General features: G+C 39.2%; 1 pseudogene across 1 annotated transcript; it reads left to right on the top strand.

Annotated features, from left to right (window-relative positions):
* Positions 1-5,868: 5,868 nt before the first annotated feature.
* LOC105526333 lies at positions 5,869-7,608 on the top strand (annotated as a pseudogene). The gene has a single exon (XR_001004068.1). The product of XR_001004068.1 is annotated as a peroxisomal membrane protein PMP34 pseudogene (transcript).
* Positions 7,609-10,108: the final 2,500 nt, after the last annotated feature.

The following is a 10,108-nucleotide window of genomic DNA, read 5'->3' on the forward strand; positions in this document are numbered from 1 at the left end:
GGAATTGAACAATGAGATCACTTGGACACAGGAAGGGGAACATCACACACCGGGGCCTATTGTGGGGAGGTGGGAGGGGGGAAGGATTGCATTGGGGAGTTATACCTGATATAAATGATGAATTGATGGGTGCTGACGAGTTGATGGGTGCAGCACACCAACATGGCACATATATACATATGTAACAAACCTGCACGGTGTGCACATGTACCCTAGAACTTAAAGTATAATAAAATTAAATTAAATTAAATTAAAAAGATAAAAAAAAGAAAATATCTTACTTTGACTCCCAGCCACTACCTGCCTAAACACTGCCCTCTTTTCAGTTCCCACCCTCTGATCCTCTCAAGTGTCCACTCTTACTGATTTCTGCAATATTTTTCCTAATTTATTTATGTAGATATGAGAAAATTAAAATGTATTTTACCTTTTTTTACACAAAGCATAGCATTGAGTATATGCTGTTCTGTATCTTGCTTATTTAATAATATACCTTGACAACTAATATACAGAGGGTTGTGTCATTCTTTTCAAAGCTACATGTTATTCAGTCGTAGAGATATACCATAAGATATGGGACCAATATTCTATCGATGGACATTTTGTTAGTTTTTGGACGGTTGACGGAAAATTCCCCTCTGCTCTCTGAAGATTTGCTAAAAATCTTCTGACAAAAGGCATATTAACACAAGAAAATGTACACAAATTTATTAACTTCCACAGGAGTGGGGGTAAAAATCACATAATGTTTATCCCAGCATGCAATGGGGTACAGATGCTTGTATACCCTTTTCTTAGGTGACAGGGAGATGAGAAAGTGTGGATTTTAGGGTGACTGTGAAATGATCTCTAGGGGGACCCAGTGGGCTTGAAGAACATACAATGGCCTGGAATAAAGTATGTTGGGCCCACAGTGCAAACAATGGCTTATGACAAATCTGCCTAGGTGTGTTGACAGACTTCTTTCTTCCTGCAATATGAGTTCAGTTAATGAAAACTCAGGAAAGGGACCAAAGGTAATTGATTTCTTCTTTGGCAAGTCTAGACTTTAGGCAGATAAGGCAACTGCAGAGAACAACTTCACCCTATTTTTTGGGAGAGCTTTGGGAGATACAGAGGATTGAGATACAGGAAGAGAGGGAAGGTCAGAGAGATCCTAAGTCGTCGTCTTCAGTTCAGCATGTTAAAGTGCCATATTTTGGGGTATTGGTTTCTAAGTCCCAACATTTTCAATTTTATTATTTTGCTGCAATGAATAACCTCAGACATGAACCAGTTCACACACATTCAACTGTATTTGTAAAAAGCAAATATTTCATTTAGGAATAAAAACTGAGTGTTTTAGCAAAACTATAATCACGCAGACCCGGTAAAATGTTTAGCCTTGTTTTTCTGTTTTGTTTTTTCATAAATCTGGAGCTAAACCAATGTATGCTTAAAACCAGTTTTTTAGTAACTTCTGTGAGTTTGTGTTTACTTATAATTTAACCTCCAGGAGACCAAAGTAGAATTGAGAACACAGCTAAAGAAATATGCAGGAAGTCCTCCGAGAGAAAAGAATGGGGTAGAACGATATCAGCCTTGGCAGCACAGTATGCACCAACTGTTGGAGTCACCCACATGGTGCTGAGGCTTTCTAACTCCAACTTTGGGATATCTCTACTGTCATTCTAACAGTCTACTCGTTTTTTGTTTTGCTTCACTTTGTTTGTTTTGTAGAGATAGACTCTCACTATGTTGCCCAGGGTGGTCTCAAACTCCTGAACTCAAGCAATCCTCCTGCCTAAGCCTCTGAAAGTGCTAGAATTACAGGCATGAGCCACCATGTCTGGTGTACTGTTACTCTATTACATTCTCATTCTATTAACCTATTATTATGTTCTGCCTTGACCACAGAGACCAAAGATATTCTTCTTTATGAGAATGGATTTTCCCTGGAGAATATTAAATTCTCATTATCAACAGAACGGAGAATGGGATAATCCTCAGGCAGCACATGAGGTGGACATTGGTGAACTTGGTTTCTGCGTTTTGCAGGTAATTTGGTGTTCACTTCAAGGTTAGTGCCTCCTAGAAGCTAAGGGAAAAGTTGGTGACGGACTCTAAGGTCTAAGTAAAGTATATGGGCTATAAGAGAAGCCAATTCTGGGCTGGGCCCTGTGACTCATGCCTGTAATCCCAGCACTTTGGGAGGCTGAGGAAAATGGATCACCTGAGGTCAGGAGTTCGAGACCAGCCTGGCCTACATGGTGAAACCTGCCTCTACTAAAAATACAAAAATTAGCTGGGAGTGGTGGCATGCACCTGGATCTCCAGCTACTCAGGAGGCTGAGGCAGGAGAATCACTTGAACCTTGGAGGCCAAGGTTGCAGTGAGCCAAGTTCATGCCCTTGCACTCCAGCCTGGGCAACAGAGCAAGATTTCGTCTCAAAAAAAAAAAAAAAATGCAGCAGCAGCAACCAATTCTGGCCAGGCACAGTAATCCGAACACTGAAGCAGAAGGGTCGCTTGACACCAGGAGTTCAAGACCAGCCTGGGCAACATGGGGAGACCTTGTATCTACAAATAATTTTTGTTTTAATTAGCCAGGCAGGATGGCATGTGCCTGTGGTCCTAGCTACCCAGGAAGCTGAGGTTGGAGGATCACTTGAGCCTAGGAGGTCAAGGCTGCAATAAGCTGTGATTGCACCACTGCACTCCAGCCCAGGTGACAGACTGAGTCTTGTCTCCAAAAAAAAAAAAAAAGAGAGAGAGAGAGGTCATTCTATCAATTCTTGTATCAATTGTAAGTTATTCTCTGATTGTACTGCTATCTGCAAGTTTCTCTTAATTCATAGCATTGACTAGTAATCAAGGAAATGCAACCTAAAACCACAATAAAATATATTTTCACATCTTAAAATCAGCAAACAAATTATAAAAGTCTGACAATATCATGTATCAGATAGAATGAGAAGCAAAAAGAATCTTTCGCTGTTTCAGGGAGCATAAATGGGTACTAACGTTTTAGAAAACAATTTATCACCATCTAGTAATGTTGAGAATATGCATATTCTACAACCTAGCCATTCCACAGCTGGGCATGTACTCTGGAGAAGTAAACAAGTACAAGACTGGTACACAAGTAAACAAGTACAAGAATGTTTTTGGCCGGGTGCGGTGGCTCAAGCCTGTAATCCCAGCACTTTGGGAGGCCGAGACGGGCAGATCATGAGGTCAGGAAATCGAGACCATCCTGGCTAACACGGTAAAACCCCGTCTCTACTAAAAAAATACAAAAAATCTAGCCGGGAGAGGTGGCGGGCGCCTATAGTCCCAGCTAGTCGGGAGGCTGAGGCAGGAGAATGGCGTAAACCCAGGAGGCGGAGCTTGCAGTGAGCTGAGATCTGGCCACTGCACTCCAGCCTGGGCAACAGAGCGAGACTCTGTCTCAAAAATAATAATAATAATAATAATAATAATAATAATAATAATAATATTTTTGTGTTGTTTGTATTAGAAAAAAATGGAAAGAATATAAACACCAATGGGAAAGAGCTAAATGAATTATAGTATGTTTATATGAGGGACATTTTCAAATAATAAGAATAAAATAAAGTTGCTTAAATTAGAAAATAGATCTCACAAAAACAACTATGAAGAAAAAAGCAAGCTGAACAGCAATGCATATGCTTTAATAAATTGTTGTGATAATATAACGTCTTGAATCATATATATGACTTTGAATTTTCCTCTGTTAATTAGAGCGTATTCTGGAGGCAAATACTCCTGCTCCCAATCCCCGTGCTGGGAGTGATGGGTGGAAGCATGAAGGAAGAAAAATAATCCCAGCTGTTACGTAAGCTCTCATTTAGTTAATTACTTGGATTAACATCCCACAACCTACTCCTCTTCCCACACATGCTTCCTCTGAGTTCGTTTGATACAGTGATTAAGAGCATGTTGTGCATAGATGGCCTAGATTTAAAGCCCTTCTTCTTGTGTTTTCAGCATTTTACTTAATTATTCTGGGTATCAACTTTCTCACTGAAAAAAATGTAGTTAACAAGATTTATTTTTCATTAACATTGTGGTAATAAGCAACTTAATCTAGGTAAAACTTAGTGCCTGGTAAATAAGTACTACCTAAATGGTAGTGATTATGGAGCCTCTCACAGTTTCTACTGGTAAGAATACCTCCCATCTTTGCTCCAGGCTTCTCTCATCTGTTCTGGGGCATGGTTTCTACTCTGGTTTTTCAAGATGCTCCCATGCAAATTCCGTATTTCAGAAATTTCATTGAAATCTAGTCCACGGGTAGGTGAAGACTTCTTAGATATGATACCAAAAGCACAAACAACATAAAAACAATAAAATGTACTTTATCAAAATTAAAACTTTTGTACTTCAGAGGAAACCATCAAGAAAGTTAAAAGACAATGCCTTGAAAGGCAGAAAATATTTACAACTCATTTATCTGATAAGAGAATTGTATATAGAATATATAAAGAATTCTCACAGCTCAGTAGGAACACGAAATGGGCAAAGGATCTAAATAGATTTATCCAAAGAAGATATACAAATGGCCAATGGGTATATTAAAAGATAGTCAGTATCATTAGCCAGATGGTCAATAATAGGAAAATGTAAACAAAACCACAATGAGATACCACTTCATATCTACTAGAAGGGGTGTAACCAAAAAGAGAGTTGGAGAGGATGTCAAGAAACTGGATCCCTCCTACATTACTGGTGAGAATAAAAATTGTTAAATGTGCTTTATAAACAGTTTGGCAGTTACTCAAAATGCCAAAGATAGAATTACCATATGACCCAGCAATCCCACTAAATATATACCCAAGATAAACGAAAACATATGTCCACACAAAAACTTGTATACAAACTTAGATAAAAACATTATTCATGACAGCCAGGAAGTAGAAACAACCTAAATGTCTATCAACTGATGACTGGATAAATAAAATATGGTATTCATACAATAAAATGCTATTGAACAATAAAAACAGAATGAACCACTGATACATGCTGTACTATGTGTGAACCTTGGAAACGTTACACTGAGAGAATCCAGTTTAAAAAAAAAATTGTATAATTTCATTTATATACAATTTCAGAATAGGCAAATCTATAGAGGTGGAAAGTAAATTGGTGGTTGACAAGGGCTGGGAGTGAGGGGAGCTTGAAGCAAAATGGTGAGAGACTGCTGACAGATACAGGAGTTTTTTTGGTGGGGGTTGGGGGGGTGATAAAAATGTTCTAATGTTGATTGTGATGATAATTGTACAACTCTGTGAATATACTCCAAACCACTGGATTTTACATTTCAAATTGATGTATTTTATAGTACATGAATTATATCACAATCGAACTGCTTTTTAAAAATCTGATGCACAGAACACTTCCCCTTTCTCAGCGCTGTCATGGATTCAGTCCTTTTGTATAACTTTCTTACCACTTTAATGAGATTTTTGAAAGGGGTAGCAAATGTGCTTGCTCAGTCCACTCTTGATTCAGAAGTTTTGGAGGGATTATTTTTAAAAAGAACTGTCCCAAAAATATACAGAGGACACACAGAAGTTATTGAACTATATACGTCACACAGGAAATGCAGATGAGTTTATACCAAAAAAAAAAAAGAAACTTGAGTCATGGGCGAGGGAAAAGAAAACCAGTTTGGTTTGTTATTTCTCTAAGGTGTAAGGCAACTTAATGAGAACTTGTTGGTTTGTTACTTCTCTAAGGCGTAAGGCAACTTAATGAGAGAACTTGTCCTCACAACTCTGTGCTTCTCAAAAAATACAACATGGTTTTAAGGAGTTTTCTGTTGCAATATGTAACAGAAAGTTAAAAATGAAGGAGGAGCCTTTCCTAACTCCACTGGCTGCAGCATCTATGGGAAAAGTGTGGCTGAGTCTTCGAGGAGCCGCACCAATGGCCTCCGTGCTGTCCTACGAAAGCTTGGTCCACGCTGTGGCCAGAGCCGGAAGCGTGATAGCAATGACAGTTTTTTCCCCTGGATACAGCTAGACTTTGACTTCAGGTTGATGAGAAAAGAAAATCCAAAACTACACACATGGTGCTCCTGGAGATCATTAAAGAGGAAGGACTCCTGACACCATATCGAGGGTGGTTTCCAGTGATTTCCAGTCTCTGTTGCTCCAATTTTGTCTATTTCTACAGTTTTAATAGTCTCAAAGCAGTCTGGGTCAAAGGTCAACGTTCTACCACTGGAAAAGATCTGGTAGTTGGGTTTGTTGCAGGAGTAGTTAACGTGTTGCTAACAACTCCACTCTGGGTGGTAAACACCAGACTGAAGCTGCAAGGGGCAAAATTTAGGAATGAAGACATTGTACCAACGAACTACAAAGGTATCATTGATGCTTTTCATCAGATCATTCAAGATGAAGGAATCTCGGCTTTATGGAATGGCACATTTCCCTCATTGCTGTTGGTCTTCAATCTTGCCATCCAGTTCATGTTTTATGAAGGTTTAAAACGGCAGCTTTTAAAGAAATGGATAAAGCTTTCTTCCTTGGATGTGTTCATCATTGGTGCAGTAGCCAAAGCGACTGCCACCACGCTCACCTATCCCACGCAGACAGTACAGTCAATTCTGAGGTTTGGGCATCATAGACTAAACCCAGAAAACAGAACATTGGGAAGTCTTCAGAATATTCTCTATCTTCTTCACCAACGAGTAAGGCGTTTTGGAATACCGGGATTCTACAAAGGCCTGGAAGCCAAACTGCTGCAGACAGTCCTCACTGCTGCTCTCATGTTCCTTGTTTATGAGGAACTGACAGCTGCCACCTTCACAGTTGTGGGGCTGCAGCATGCACACAAACACTGAGATGCCTTCCCATGAAAAATTCCGAAGATTCTCAAGAGGGAGGTTTCCTCGTGAGTGAAGAGAAATGATTCTCCTTTGACTCTGGCTCCTGCTACCACAAATGTTACCCTCATTGGCTTGAAAAGCATCCAAGGGTGAACAGGGAGTTTGGCCAACTGGACCTGTTGTCACCTTAATTGCCATGCTGACTGGTTGGATTTTGGGGTGGCAGTTGGACGAATATGAAAAAAAAAATTGTTGAAAACCTAAAAATGAAAGTTTGTGAGTATTTATTGGTTTTCTTAAGAGAAATGGACTATTTTGCTCTCATGTGTAATATTTTCTATTTAAATTTTTCTTAAATATACCAGCTGTTTTCTTTCCCTGAACTCTCCCCCGGGTTCTAGGACAAATTTAATAACATGTAATTCTCCTCAAATACTTTTGTATGTCTCAGTGTTGGCGTTTTCCTCCCTAAAACTAACATTAGGGCTGTGCCATGGGCATGGCTTGACTTTTGTTGGGCTTTTGTTTTCCTGCTTAAGGAGAGGTGTCTTTTTAGGATATGAGTGAAATGAAAATTGTTTCATTTCTTGTGAAATGAAATTTGTTCATCCAAAATGATTCTCTTATAAACTATTGGTAAATGTCACTTATTCATTAGTGTTTGACATAATTTTTAGAATATTTACTTTGAATCAATCATTACGAAAGACTTGAAGTTTTGTGCCCATCCTTACAAGCCCTGGTCAGTCAAGTCCCAGTAAATGGTCAGCACAAAAAAAAAAAAAGGAGCAGGAGATACCAGGGCTGATATGTATATTGTTCTCATAATAGTATACACAATTAAGGGAGCTTGGACTCATCCAAGAATGTTTCAGGGGGGTGACTATGGGATCCCTAACCATGTAGAGGGGTGAAGGGGGCCAACACCCTCTTATTCTCCTACAGTAACCAGAGTACTTTCAATTCCAAAGACTTCTCAGCATTTTTACGCCTATCTTAAAACTTTAATTGATAAGATTTCACATCTCAGACTCTAGATTCTTGCAGTTAGTGACATTACTCCTCTTTCACATGCTGCCTGAATTCCTCTCTTATCCACTAGCAAGTGGTCATCTAACCTGTTTCAATATTTACAGTGATAGGGAGTTCACTACCTTACAAAACATCTCACTCTATATTTGTACAGCATGGTTGGCTAGAAAGTTCTTCCTCACATTGAGACAAACTCAGTTTTTCTGTAACATTGACATATGTAGTCCTAGAGAGACTTTTGTTTCTACCCAAAATAGGCTTGTATGACCTTTTCCATATAGCAACCTTCTTGAAGGCAATTATCATGGATTTTTCAACATCTCCTCTAGGCTAAGCATCAGAAGTTTCTTCAGTGGCCCCTTATGTGACATGGCTTTAAGAAGTTCATTGCCGTCTTGGTTATTCTTAAATTCTCTGGTAGCTAAGCCCAGTTTATTTCCACATGCAAAAAAGACAGATGGGTGGTAAGGCCTATGGTCCTGAACTAGTAAATGAATTAACATATGCGAAAGTATTTTTACAACTTAAAACACTTTGTAAACATAAGATACCATTAAAACATATCTACTTCATAGAAGGCAACTTAGCAAAGCATATTAAAAACTTGCAACTCAAAATATGGTCTAAGGATACACCTGGCATCACTTGGAAGCTTGCAAGAAACAATTTCAAGCCCACCTCGTATCCATTAAATCCCACCTGCATTTTGACAAGATCTCCGAGTGTTTCGTTTGCACATTAAAGTCTGAGGAGCTCTGCAAGCTTAAAAATGTGCAAACACTTTCACTAAGCAGTCCTCATTTTTAGATATTTATCCTGAGAAAATGATTAGGTTACGTACACAGCATTTTTATAACAGCAAAAGCTTACAAAGAACTGAAAGGTCTACTAATAGAAAATTGGCCAAAGTGCTTTATGGTTCATCTATGGATACACCATTTGCCAGTCAAAGCTAACTCTATAAAGCAAACTGGTTCTTCTCAGCTGGTGCTAGTGCCTAGAAGATGCCTGCTCCTCAGCCGATGCATGCTACCATGAACACAGATGTATGTTTAGTTGACACAAAAGGGCATTAATATCCCCACATCGGTTATCCCTGGAGGAGAACTAAGCCATCTGCCTCAATCATCTTTTAAGGGTTCAGTCAGTTTAAAACTTGCTTCTACACCTCGGTATTTTCATTTCTCTATATGATGGTCAGGCACAATTATTTTTAACAGGGCTTCCATCAATATAACTAACTAGAGAAGACACTGCAAAGATGAAGTTGGAGAATTGTTAACAGGTTATTAACAAAATGTGTACCTGACTGTCAATGAAGTTGCTTTTTTTCTTTTAAAATTTTTCTTTTATATCCTTTGTACTTATGTTTTAGAGACAGGGTCTCACTCTGTTACCCAGGCTGGAGTACAATAGCACAATCATAGCTTGCTGCAGTCTCGACCTCCAGGGCCTCGAGCAACCCTCCCACCTCAACCTCCCAAGTAGCTGAGACTACAAGTGCATGCTCCCATGCCTGGCTGATTTTGTTTTGTTTTTTGTAGAGATGAAGTCTCACTATGCTGCCCAGGCTGACCTTGAACTCCTAGGCTCAAGCAATACCCCACCCCGGCCTCCCAAACTGCTGGGATTACAGGCATGAGCCACTGTGCCTGGCCTTTTTTCATTTTAACTGAGAAATGTGTTCAGCTCTTTTGTTCCTTAGTCATTGATCATCACTTTTGTTGTATCTGTTCGTGTTGTCTTAGAGTTGCTGCACTTATTACAGAGAGAAGGCCTTTCATCACGACCAAATTTATTTTGGGAAATTTCAGGGAAAATGTTTTTCTAGAACATCTTATTTGACATTATAAAACAACTCTTCGCTCTTGCGCTCCAGACCTTCCTTTCCAGTTTTCTCTCCATAGTGGTCATCACCACTTGTTTTATTGATGGACTGTCTGGCTCCCTCAACTGCAAAGTAAACTTCACAAGGGCAGTGTTTTGTCTCTTTTATTCATTGTTGTACCTGCAGTACTTAGAAAGTTTCTGGCATGTAGGAAGTGTTCAGTAAATATTTGTTGAATAAATTTATGTAAAATGTCTCAGAGTCCTTAGAGAAACTGGTCTTTCGGGTTGGAGAATAAAGTTCTTCACCTCATCAGTTAGATTCGTAAGGTATACAAGGGCTTGCTAGTCTCCTTAGTATGCTAATAACTGAAATTGTTAGCAAAGGTAATAATTCAGTTCTATATCAAGGCA

This window comes from Colobus angolensis, unplaced genomic scaffold (assembly GCF_000951035.1).
Source record: "Colobus angolensis palliatus isolate OR3802 unplaced genomic scaffold, Cang.pa_1.0 Scaffold59, whole genome shotgun sequence".
NCBI lineage: Eukaryota > Metazoa > Chordata > Mammalia > Primates > Cercopithecidae > Colobus > Colobus angolensis.